This window comes from Dioscorea cayenensis, unplaced genomic scaffold, assembly GCF_009730915.1.
Source record: "Dioscorea cayenensis subsp. rotundata cultivar TDr96_F1 unplaced genomic scaffold, TDr96_F1_v2_PseudoChromosome.rev07_lg8_w22 25.fasta BLBR01001413.1, whole genome shotgun sequence".
Lineage (NCBI taxonomy): Eukaryota > Viridiplantae > Streptophyta > Magnoliopsida > Dioscoreales > Dioscoreaceae > Dioscorea > Dioscorea cayenensis.
In genome coordinates, this window is record NW_024087804.1 from 13,356 (window position 1) to 27,125 (window position 13,770).

Here is a 13,770-nt window from a genome sequence, read left to right on the forward strand (position 1 = left end):
CCAATATAATAAATTAAACAATAAATAAATAATATAATATATATACATCTGCCTCCGACCAACTGTATAGTGTTCGCCCATGCAGCTGTGTGCAACTGGATGCAGTACTGCGCAACCTTTGAATTAATTAATTAAATAACATAAATAATAATAAAAATAATAAATAAATAAAAATAATATAAAATACGTGTCCCCCACGCGCTGTGCAGTGCTGGCCCCACTCAGCGTGCACTGCACAACATTTTGCTTGGGGCCCACACAATTCTAATTTATTTAATTATTTATTCATATATTATTATTCATATATATATATATATTTTAAATAAATTTATGAACCCCTAGTTGCGTGAGTATTGATATTTTTATTGCTAGTTAACCCTAGATTGCCTTTCTGCTATCTAGAGGATAGATTCTATTTGTGTAGCTAGGGTACACATTAGGGAAGGGGTTGAGTCCACTTCGAGTCTTGAGTGAGGACGTACGTTATGAAACTCTCGGTAGGTGGTCACCACGGTTATAGAAGAAACTCTTGAATCATTGCCTAGTCATTACATTCATCAAGGAGATTAATCCGGGGCACTATCCTTTCCATTTCTATCTCTTCAACCCAAAACCATGTCTCTTCTTCCTCTTTCTTCTCTTCTTTAGTAGTTTTAATTATTTCAAATCTAATCTTTGATTTGGCTAGATATTAGGAAACAAATAAGTATCGAGAGCTATTCCAGTTCCTGTGGATTCAACTACTCGATCCTATTGGGTACACTTTACTACTTGTATGGCCTATGCAGTTGCGGGCACGCAAGTGGCATATCAAGTTTTTGGGCCATTGCCAGGGACTGACAACTCTTGAGAAAATTTTACTTTCTAGTAATTTAGCCATTTATTTCTTTTATACATTTTTTATTCTTTTGTTTTGTTTAGCTTCTAATCCTTTAATTCTTTCTTTGTTTCAGGAGGGCCAGAATATGGAAGAGCTACTGGATGCTTTGAGGTATTATCCGAATATTCTTCATGAATAATCAAATCTCACTGATCTATTATCTTTGTTTGCACAGGAATGTTATGCTGGTTGTATTGGGGAGTACGACGATGATGGTAGTTTAGAGACATGTATCTACAATGCATGAGAAATCTTTGCAGTGGAGTAACACAGTGTTTGATGGTCAAGAAGAGATACATTTTTCAGAGCAACTCTTGTCAATCTCATCAAATATAGTGCTATAAAAACACATATCTTGGAGGAGACTGGATTTGATAATGGTAAGGGTCATTTGCAACTCACGGAAAGGCAAAGTGATGATGAGGAAAAGTATGAAACTGATAACTCCGATAGAGAATATTCGATTTTTGATTGGTATAAATTGAAGTCATCGTTTGAAGAACCCCCAGAGTTGGAATTAAAGAAGCTTTCTGAGCATTTGTAGTATGCATTCTTGGGGAGTGACAAGAAGTGGCTAGTAATTATAGCAGCAAATTTAGGCCTAGCTCAGAAAGAGAAGCTACTTCAAGTGTTAAAGAACCACAAAAGGGTAATTACTTGGAAAATTTTTTGATATAAGAGGGATCAGTCCATTGTTTTGCACTCACAAACTCTTGATGGAAGATGAAATTAAAACAAGAGTGCAAGCACAATCAAGATTGAACCCCAATATGAAGGAGGTAGTAAAAGCAAAAGTAAAAAAATTATTGGATGCAGGAATAATCCATCTAATCTCTGATAGTTCATGGGTTAGTCCTATACAAGTGGTACTGAAGAAAGGATGGATGATAGTAGTATAGAATGAGCATAACGAGCTGATTCCAACTCGTACAATGACAGGATGGCGAGTTTGTATTGATTACCGGAAATTAAATGATGCGAGAAGAAAAAACCACTTTCCGCTACCATTAATCGATCAGATGCTGGAATGTCTTTTGGGGCACATGTATTACTATTTCTTGGATGGAATGTCGGGGTATTTGCAAATCTCTATTGCACTTGAAGATCAAGAGAAGACGACATTTACTTGCCCATATGTTATATTCACTTATAGGAGAATGCCTTTCGGATTATGCAACTCACCCGCTACATTTCAATGTTGTATGATGTCTATATTTGATTAATTTATAGAAGACATTATGGAGGTTTTTATGGATGATTTTTTATTGTTTGGGGATTCATTTATGTGTTGTCTCTCTAATCTAGAAAAAGTGCTTGCTCGCTGTGAAGAAACCAATTTGGTGCTCAGTTGGGAGAAATGCCATTTCATGGTGAAGGAAGGAATAGTTTTGGGGCACAAAATTCATGCGCAGGGATTAAGGTGGATAGGGCAAAACTAGAAACTATAGAAAAACTTCCACCTCCAGTAACGACCAAGGATATTTGAAGTTTCTTGGGGCATGTGGGGTTTTACTGGCCCTTCATCAATGATTTTTCAAAGATCTCAAGCCCAATGACTAAGCTTCTAGAAAGGGATGTACCATTCCACTTCAATGATGAATGGCTTAAGTCCTTTCATGTGTTAAAAGAGATTAATTGGAGACCCGATTATGAGAGCACCTGACCGACCGAAACCTTCTGTTGAGCTTATGTGTGATGTAAGTGATCAAGCAGTGGGGGTTGTTCTAGGATAGCAGCACGATAAGCATTTTCATCCCATTTACTATGCAAGCAAGATGTTGACAACGGCCCAAGAAAATTGTACTACTATAGAAAAGGAATTGATAGCTATTGTGTATGTTTTTTATAAGTTCCATATGTGTTTAGTGTTATCAAAGGTAGTGGTGTATACTGATCATGCCATGTTACATTACCTCATGACCAAATCAGATGCAAAGTCACGGTTAATTAGATTGATTTTACTTCTTCAGGAGTTTGATTTGGAAATCAAGGATAAAAGGGGATCAGAAAATGTGGTGGCTGACCATTTATCTCATCTTGATCACTCCAGGGATGAATTCAAGTGAATGACGCATTACCAGAAGAGAATATTTATTTAGCACAAGAATAGAAAGGTCAAGATTCAGATACCCCTTGGTTCGCAGATATTGCAAATTATCTGGTGGGAGGCATTATTCTGGTACAGTTGTCATAACAACAGCATAAGAAATTTCTCTCAGATGTGAAGCATTTTTTTTGGGAGGATCCGTTTCTTTACAAGATCTATGCTAACCTAATGGTGAGAAGGTGTGTTTCGTATGGTAAAGGGTGGAAGATCCTACATCATTGTCAATCAGGAGTTGTTGGAGGACATTTTAGCGGAGTGGAAATCTAACTAAATGCGATGAGATGAAGTAGACTCCTATTCAACAATGTGAAGTGTTTGATGTTTGGGGAATTGATTTCATGGGACCTTTCCCCACCTTAAATGGAAACAAATACATTTTGGTGGTTGTGAACTATGTGTTAAAATTGGTGGAGGCACAAGCAATGCCAACGAATGATGCTCGAGCTGTAGTAAAATTTTTAAAGAGATTGTTTTCACTGTTTGGTAGTCCTAGAGCAATTATTAGCGATCGGGGGACAAATTTTTGCAATGCTTAGTTTGATAAGGTGATGAAGAAATTTAGAGTGAATCATCAAGTGGCCACCACATATCATCCCAAAACGAGTGGTCAGGTAGATGTTATAAATAGAGAACTAAAATGCATTTTGGAGAAAACTGTGCACTACAATAGAAAGGAATGGTCTGAGAGGTTATATGAAGCATTATGGGCTTACAGGACAGCTTGTAAAACACCCACAGGCCACACCTCGTTCAGCTTGTCTATGGAAAGGCTTGTCGTTTGCTAGTTGAACTCGGACATCAAGCTTATTGGATAACCAAACTTCTAAATTTTGATCTAGTCAAGGTTGGGGAAAAACAAAATTTTAGCTTAATGAGTTGGACGGGTTTCAGCAATTGGCTTATGAAAATTCAGTCTTGTATAAAGAATGAGTTAAACACTTCCATGACAAGCACATCAAAGGCAATAAACAGTTTCAACCTGGAGATCATGTGCTACTATTTAATTTGAGGTTAAAATTGTTTCCAGGAAAGTTAAAATCTCGATGGCCAGGCCCTTATGCCATCACTCAAATTTTTCCTCATGGATCAATTGTAATCTCTCATCCCAAAAAGGGCACCTTCAAGTTAAATGGTCATCATTTGAAACCTTATTCTCTTGGGGATAAATTATTCTGGGTGGAACCCCATGAGCAACTACTATTGTGTCATCTAGTTGAGGAATAACCAGGTATGTCAAGTTAGTGATATTAAACAAGCGCTTCTTAGGAGGCAACCAAAGTGTTTTTCTTATCTTGGTTGTATTATGGTTTTCTATAGTTTTTTCTTTGTTTGGTTGTTTCTATTGTCTGGCTTAGTTATTTTTCAGTTCAAGTCATTTTGGGGGTCTTGAGTGTTCATATTTCCATTCCAGAGTTCTATTTTCAAGCTAATGGTTGTTCGGGAGTGTAATGGTTATGTTTTGCAGCATTTCTATTTTTCTATGTCAAGCACAGTCATGCTTGTGGCTGTGCATTTTGCAAAAGTTGTAGAAATTTCATTTTTGGGAGCAAGCACGCACTTGCTTTCACTCGTGCTGGTGATTGTGCTTGTATAAGCATGGTCTGGCTGCCATTTGCAGGGTCGTGCTTAGTTTTTTGAGTTTTCCAAAATTTTTCAGTAAAAAGCATGACTCTAAGCACAGTCTCAAGCATGACCGTGATCTTTTAGGGCATTATTTCTTTCATATGGGGCTTAGCATGGTCTTAATTATGACCGTGCTAATGGGTCATGCTCTGGAGTGACCATTCCTCTTCCAATTTTCTATTTTTATTTTTGACCGCCGGCGTGACCCACAGTATTTGTCTTCTCTCCAAAGCCTCTGTCTTTCATTTTTGGTCGGATTTCGTTTCTCTTGCCCATTTTTTGAGCCTGTTATCTCATGGATTCTCTCTCATCCACTTTCTTTCTTCCAGTAAGGCAAGGTATGATTCAATTGTCATTTTTAGTCTATGCATGTTGGCATTGGCTTCGCTAATCTCTTGTATGTCAATATATTGATGGTTTACTTGCTTTAAGATGCTCCATCCATGATTGTTAGGCTAAAAACCATGTCCTTTGTCTTGCTCGGCAAGATGAATGAGCACGGTTATGCTTCACATGAAGCATGACTATACTCTATTGTGTCTTAGGTTGTTTTCGAGCAAGCAGGTTCATGCTTGATATCGAAGCACGAGAGTGCTCATTTGCCTGCATGGGCATGCTTGTGTTCTTTATGACTCATTTTACAGCACACCCATACTCTTTTTCAGTCAGCACACCTATGTTGCTTATGCAGCATAGTTGTGCTAAAGTCATTTATCTTGTGCATTGATTTGTTAATTAAATTCTATTACAGGATTATGCCGAGGTAGGAGACACGTATATGTTGGGCTGCTCCTACGGGGTCCAGTTTGGTGCACCATCACATATGTTGCGTATAACTGGTTGTATACGAAGCACATCATCCAGTTCTGAGAGATCGATTGGCAGGTTCTACACAATATGGGGCTTAGTGATGAGGTTCAAGGTCTTTTGCGGTCAAGAGCTAGGTGGCAGCTCTTTGACATCACAGACATTACTTATCGTAAGCTGACATTGGAGTTTGTACCCACTTTTGAGTTTGAGTGGGAGATGATCAGTTTCAACAGGGCTGGTACCATCCAGTTCTAGGCATTTGGTTCCATGTATCAGTTGAGCTTCAAATAATTTCCAGTGCATTTGGGACTGTATGACAAGGCATTTACTAAGACCCCAGAGTATGAGGTCCTTTTAATTGAGTGATCACTTGGGGAGACTCTAGAGTCCTGCTGACACCAATTGAGTACCACCAGCAGATATGACTCTCATTGTGCGAGGGCCACCAGCCTTCGTTTTCCTACCCTTATGTATATTTATCATCTTCTAAGCCACACATTGAAGGGGCGAGGAGATATCCCTGGAGTGGTGAGTCAGAGGGATTTGGTGTACCTTTCCAGTATGGTCAACAGGTTCCATCTTCACCTAGGACATGAAGTCACCCTTGCTATTCATCATCAGGCAGCTGATCCTAGAGTCGGTGTCATATTTACTGGCCCCTATATCTCTTGGCTCATCTGGGGTATGAGAACTCGAGTAGAGACCTATGGTATGAGGATCGAGGGTAGTAACATCTCGATCACCCTCGACACCCTCTGAGCTATGAGGATGGTGCAGCCGATCAGGACTGCCCACGGGACTAGGTATCGCTTTACTCCTACTCCTACTCTTGTTTCCACTGCCGAGCCAGTTTCTCTGCCATCTCCTCTAGCTCCTTACCCCTCCTCAACGCATCTGACTAGACCCTCCACTAGCCATGCCACACCGTCGACGAGTTCATCACCTTATCGGTAGTGGCTAGAACATAGCGTCATGAGGATCGTTGCTCACCTCGACATCCTGTTATCTCCTTCACCATCTCCTCTTTCCCTTACACCATGTCATAGGGAGGGTCGACACCACTGGTTTGGAGCCACAGAGGTCTAAGTTCTCTAACTCTGAGAGTGGAGATGATTCTGGGAGCGAGGGAGGATCATCATCCCGAGACGAGCCCGATGCTGCTGCTGGTACATCTTGTTTTGTTGACCTTGATGCCACGGATTTTAAGTTTGATTAAGCAGCATTCACCCTTTTATCATTTTAGTTTTTATTTTTTGATATTTGGATTTTGTGTTTGAGTTTCATTTTGGACTTGTACTTTGTGTCACAGTTAGCAAGGGGAGTCCTTTGCTAAACTGTTTATCTTACTGCTTTCTGTTTTGCATTTTTATACTTTATTTTCATTTATCTTATTTCATATTTAAGCATCATGTTATATCCTTCGTGCTTTCCAGGATGTATGCTATCTTTGGAATTTTGAGATGTTCACGTTGAGAATGGCATCATCACTCTCTATGTCCAGGGAAGCCCTAATAACTCTTCTCAATTTACTTTATTGTCTTCTTTTCTTTGTTTGTGTGCTTGTATGTTGTACATTGAGGATAATGTAATGTTTGAGTGTGGAAGAGGGTTTTCATTGTATATATTGTGATGATGTATGACTTACGATGATCTATGACTTGTTGCTAGGGATTTATAAGACTAAGGGTGACATTAGAAATAGTGTACTTTGTTGTTTTAATTTTTAATCCATCCATGCTTCGGAAACCCTTTTTCAGTTCACTCTTTACCCTAGTTGTGGGTATACTTGTATCCTAGGAAGGATTGTAGCTTGTAGACCAATTCTTTATTGTTTAAAAAAAGTGAAAGAAATTTTTTTTCTTTTTAGTTGTTCGAAAGTAGGATTTGAATGAATGCCCTATCGATGGTTTGTAAATAGTTTGCAAAAGATGGTAGAAAGAGCTATCTTCTTTTGAAGTGTGAAAGCCACCCTTGAGTAATCAGATATTGGGCATTACCAATGTTCACTTGATGACCTACTGAGGGAAAGGGCTACCTTTAGGGAGTATGAAGCTACTACCCACTTAGTTTTTATGGAAAATAAGGTCTATTGAGAAAGTTTTTTTTTTCCAAGGATCATGGGGCACATTCCTAGGGTAAACACACACACACACACACACACACACACACACACACACACACACACACACACACACAAGGAGTATAGAGTTGGGTGAATTTAATTTTTGAGGAATCAATTGTTTATGCATTAGTCTCTAGGGTTCCCTTGTTGTATGTGAATTCTCTATCTTTAATGAGATTCGAGGTCATGCACTCATCTTTTTTTTCTTGTGATTCGAGTGTTTGCTTGAGGACAAGCAAAGGTTTAAGTGTGGAAGTATTTGATGAGCGCATCTTATATAAATATTTTATATACCCTATTATGTCTTTTACTTGTCTTTTTAGCATGTTTTTATAATAAACCGATGCTACTTGAGGTATATTTACTAAATGTTGTAGATAATTGGGGTTTAAACGAAAAGGAGTGAAAAGACACTAATGTTGAGGCAAAACAGCATTTGAATATAAGTTTCAGGACAAGTTGGGTCCGAAGCATACCCATGCTTGGAAGCACAGGCATGCTGAGCCCTGTGCAATTCACTAGAGTCTTTACAGAACTAAGAAGCATGGTTTTGTTGGCCCTAGCACCATTGTACTGAAGAAGTACGATCGGTAAGCACGGGCATGCTAACCCCCATTCGTTTTTATTGGAAATCTTTTTAAAATATTAGCATGGTTACGATCGGTAAGCACGGGCATCCTTGCACGAGAGTGCTCTCTAAGCACGGCTGCAAACACGGGCATTCTTGGGCCATGCATTTTGTTGGAATCATACCAAAGATCATTTCCCAATATCTATAGCCAAGTACGATCATTAGTACGCCCGTCATCACTGGAGTGCTTACATCATGAGAGGGTTATTTAAGCCATAAAGTTAGATTTTAAAGGGTTCTTCTTCTATCTTTCTGGAGGCATGGGTTAGGGCAACTGCGGGCACCATTCAGGGTTAGATCTGGAGTGTAGGGAAGTGTGTAAAAGGAGGATTATTGGTAACAACCATTGTCAAGCCTTCTCCGACGTGATTGTGAAGCAAGAAGGGAGTTTAATGGAAAATCTCTATTTCTCTTATTGCTTTCCTATGATTAATTGTAAGACTATGAGGGGCTAACCATCTTTCGACACCCCGGATTATGAACCTTGACTTTTATTGTTCTAATTTTAGTGATATTGATTCTTGAGTTTCCTTGTGGGCTCCCTTTTGTTTATATTGTTCATTCATCTTTGTGTTGATTGCTTTGTTATGGGTTTATTGTCAACTTGATGTGGGGATTGTCGATAGCTGCATGAGCATTGATTTTTCATTACTAGTTCCCCATTATTGCAATCACAGTTAAGTTTCTAGTTAACCCTAGATTACCTTTCCGCTACCTAGAGAAAAGATTCTATTTGTCTAGCTAGGGCACACATTAGTAAAGAGTTTGAGTCCGCTCTGAGCCCTGAGTGAGGATGCATGTTATCAAACCCTCCATAGGTGGTCACCAAGTCATAGAAGAAACTCTTGAATCATTGCTTAGTCATTGCATTTGTCAAGGGGATTAGTCTGGGGAACTGTCCTCTCCATTGCTATCTCTTCAACTTGAAACTTTATCTCTTCTTCCTCTTTCTTTCTTCTCTTCTTTAGTAGTTTTAATTATTTTACCAATCTTTGAGCCAGGTTAATATTAGGAAATGAACAAGTATCGAGAGCTATTCCACTTCCTGTGGATTTGACTACCCGATCTTATTGGATACACTTTACTACTTGTACGTCTCGTGCACTTGTGGATATGCAAAAGGCATATCAGGCCATCCAACGGTTGATCTGAAGATGTGCCCTCCCAAGTAACCACTTGGGGACCCGCCCCAGACCTTAGCCTCTCATAACTCCACTGCTAATGGAAAATCAATTTTGTATGCCCGGTCTAGATCTTTGCTACTTGTCCTTCGTACCATTATCTTGGCAACTCTCACCCCCTCTACAGAGGATCATGGTAACTCTCACATAATGGTTGTAGATAAGGCCTCTGCAGCTCTCCTTAACTCTCACTCCTGGAAGCTGACTGATGAGTGCATTATATATATATATATATATATATTTCCATACCCTTTTCATATATTTATCTTTCCTTTAAGCGTTTATTTATTATGATTCGGTGCTATTATGGGTATTATTGTGTGTTTGTGCAGGAAAACAAGTTCCTATGCAAAAGAGTAGGATTTGGCGCAATTACAATTCAAAAAGATGTGAAATTACAGTGCTCTCAGGCCAGACATAGTCTTCGCATGACTGTGCGCGTCCCCCTGATTATTCCAAGTGATTTTTATAGCTGAGTACTATAGCAGTCAATGTATCTGAGTTAATGTAGAATTTTATTGTAGCAAATCACTGTAGCACAAGTTTGGAGAAGGCTCACGGTTTGTGTGCTCCTAGCATGATCATGCTGGGAGGCGAAGCAGAGGCATGTTTGTGCTGGAATTCTGTGATTCAATTGTTTAGACATTCCAGTGATAATCAGGGGGAGTGGCACGACCGTGCACAGGCGTGTCGTGCCCTAAAACCACTTTGTAAGTCAGATCTAGGGCACCTTCGCTGGATCGTTTCTTCTCCTTCTTGGTGGTGGCTACCAAGCTATTTCCGTTCACTTTTCTGGGGCCGGAGTAGAGCTACGGTGCAAGATCACAAGTGGAGCGGAGCTAAGCCGGCGGAACTTCATTGAAGCATCATCGGAGTGGTTCAGAAGCAAAGAGGGGAGTTTTTCGTGGCTTCGTTACCTTTTGTTTTCTTTATTCTTTTATGGATTTGTAAAACTATGAGGGGCTAGCCACTCTCTGGTGCCCCCGATCTATGAACTTGGATGCTTATGTGTTATGTTGATTTACTTGCTTTTAATATGTCTATGGAGTTCTATTGGTTTCTTGTGTTAATGATGTGTTTGCATAACTTGATGTGTTTGATTTACACAGATGCATTGGTAAAACTTAGTGTATAGATGACCATAGTTGTGATTCCTTATTGTGATTGTAAAACTCGATGTGTTTGAGATGCACAGTTACCCTAGCAGACCTTGGTGTATTTGAGAACTATAGATGCAACATTGATGTTGAGCACATACAAGAACCTTAGGATGTACCTGGTAGGTATTAGGAGCAAGTCTATTGCACATTTTTCCAGGGGATTAGTCCTAGAATACTGCAGTATCTTTGTGTAACTCACCTAGTTCCATTCCAGCCCTTACATGTCATCTTTTCCCCCTTTAGGATCTAGTTGTAACCCTTTTACCAACCATTGTCGATCGGTTAGATATTAGAAGATCAATTAGTACTTTGAGTCCAGTCCCTGTGGTTCAACAACCTTAGCCCTCATGGGGTACCACTGTATTACTTAAGTGCGACCCGTGCACTTGCGGAGAACACATTAGTGATAGCAAGCATGACTCTTATGCCAAGGATAACAATGGAGAAGCAATGTCGAATGATGATGCCCCAGACAATTTGATCACTCTAGACCAATTTCAAGAAGAAACACATAGAGAAGCTCTGATCTGGAAGGGTTCACACATAGTTGTATCTTCCCACAAAAAGGGATGGGTTGAATCTGAAGGGAACGGTGCCTGATCTCCTCTTATTTCTCCTCAGTTGGACTTTGATCAGTGTCATCAAGATCCCTCTCCTCTTGGTGTTCTCTTTCTAATTATTTCTTGTTATATTTCCTTATCCATATTATTTACATGAATGCTACTAAAATCATTTGTTGGAGTTGTAGGAGGATTTTTGGTTGGGACACGTCCACCTATATTTTGTGACTCATTCAAAAACACAAACCGCTTCTCCTGTGACTTATTGAAACAATAGATAACTCTACTTGAGTGGATTGATTCTGTGCTAAACATCCCCATGATTGGGGCTGGGCAACTATTTTGATTGATGATTACTCTAGCGGTAACAATGTCGTTTGGAAGAAACTTCGTTGGTCAGGTTACTCCTATCGTTGTCTTTCATAGAGCTTTAGATATTATCATTTCCCCGGATTCTTCTATAAATTGGATCATTTCTGTTATTTATGATGCCAATTGCGTCCGGACATAGTGTTCTCTATGGCATCAGCTTTCTAAAATGACTTCTCTGAATTTACCTTAACTTATTGTGAGTAACTTCAACATGGTGGTTACTCGCAATGAGCACAAAGGAGGTTCTTTCTCCTATTACTCTTGCAAAGCTTGATTTTTATTTAAATTTCATTGAGGATAACAATCGATTGGATTTGAATTTCTCCGGTCCTAGTTTCACTTGAGCCAATAACCGGTCGGGCTATGCAAGACGCTGGGCCCGACTAGATCATTACCTAGTGATTCTAGCTTGGTCTTTTAATTCTTATTCTCTCAAGCACTTGTCGAAGATTTTTTCCAACCATGCTTCTCTCCTCCTTGTTGTTTGCTTGCATTTTTTCTGCAAATAGAATGTTTTTTTTTTATAATTATTTATTTGGACTATCTTGGTTACCATATTGCTCTTAGAAATGGCTAGAATTTTACTTCCCATATTAACCCCATGCATGTTTTTTCGCATCTGATTTCCTGTACTCGCTCTAACCTTATTTCCTGGCGTTCTTTTGGTTTAAATCCCATCGATTCGGATCTTAATCTTACTGAGCCTGCCATTTCTTGTTTAGAACTTTCTAATCCACCCAACATCGGCTTCCATACCCATCTTATGGATCTTTATGCTAAATTTGTGGCCTTGCAGCGGAAAAACTCTACAAAATGTGGGTAGCATGCTCGCTTGCTTTGGGTCCATGATGGAAATCAGAATACAAGTTTTTTTTTTCCACAATTCTACTCATATTCAAAACCATTATAATTTTATTTCTATGGTTACTAATCCGAATGGGAATCTTTTTTGTGATTGTTCTGGCATCGAGCAAGGTTTTTAAAATTTCTACTCTAATTTATGGATGACTTCGTCGGATAGCAATTTTCTTAACATCTTTAATGCTTTGCCAGATGATCTTCCTAAGCTTTCTGACTCTAATTGTAACCTTTTTACCTGTGAGGTTTTCACCATAAGGTTTACCTTGCCGTCCTTGCTCTTCCTTTGGGTAAAAAACCTGGTCTAAATGGTTTTAATGCATAATTGTTTTGATTTTTTAGATTGAAGTTGGTGATCACCTATTTTCCGTTGTTTAATATTTTTTCATCAACTCAGTCATGCCTTCTTGGGGTAGGACTTATGTTTCCCTTATTCCCAAAATGGATAACCCCAAATTGGTTTCAAATTTTTGGCCTATTTCTCTTTGTAACGTTTGTTTTAAGATCATTTCTAAGATTTTAGCTAATCGTCTGTATCCCGAATCTCACTAATGTGATCAACAATCTGTATCCCGAATCTGTATCTCGAATCTCACTAATGTGATCAACAACTGATTCTTCTCCAGGGTGGTTGTTTGTAGGGTATCCTTGCTCACAACAGCATGTAGTGGACTGTAATGCAAACAATTGCATCTTTAGTTCTATATTCTCAACCATTCCCTCTATGGTGTCAAATAACTCGGTAATGTTGATCATCTTTCTTGAAGTTAAAGAAAGAAAAACAAATCAGAATGATGGAAGAATAAGAAAATGTGAAATAGAATAAGTGATGAATAGCTAAAATAGCAAAGTGCAAAGTGTTTCCAAAACGCCTATTCCCCGGCAACGGCACCAAAAACTTTGACACACCCTTTGCATGTGTACTACAAGTGCACAGGTTGTCAAAATAATAAAAGTACCCTGGTAAGTGGGTAATTGTATCCACAGGGAATAGTGATCGGAAACACAAGAATTGCTATTTAACTATGGTGAAGATGAATCAATAGTGGTGTGAACAATATCAATGTGAAAAGAAAAGAAATAAAGAAAACAAAAAAAAGAGATACAATAAAAAGAGAGGAAAGGCAATCGATAGAAAGTAGGGAACCCGGACATTGCTCACCTTCGGACTATTGCTTCAAGTGCAACAGCAATCATTATGTCTCCCAACTTATGTCTAATGAGTCATGGAAATCCTTAAACACACGATCCCAAACCTAAGGTCAACCATGACTAACCCTACACTATGCCCCGCGAAGAAATCGCTCAATCTCAACACCTCACACTGTGAAAGGTTGCTTAAAGCTCTAGGAACTCCAAGTGATAAACCCTATTCCCTAATCTAGATCTAAACCTTTTGTCCAGGCGAAAGACCCCTAGTCTCAATTAAGCCCCAACACTAAGGATTACTACAATGCTTCACTCTG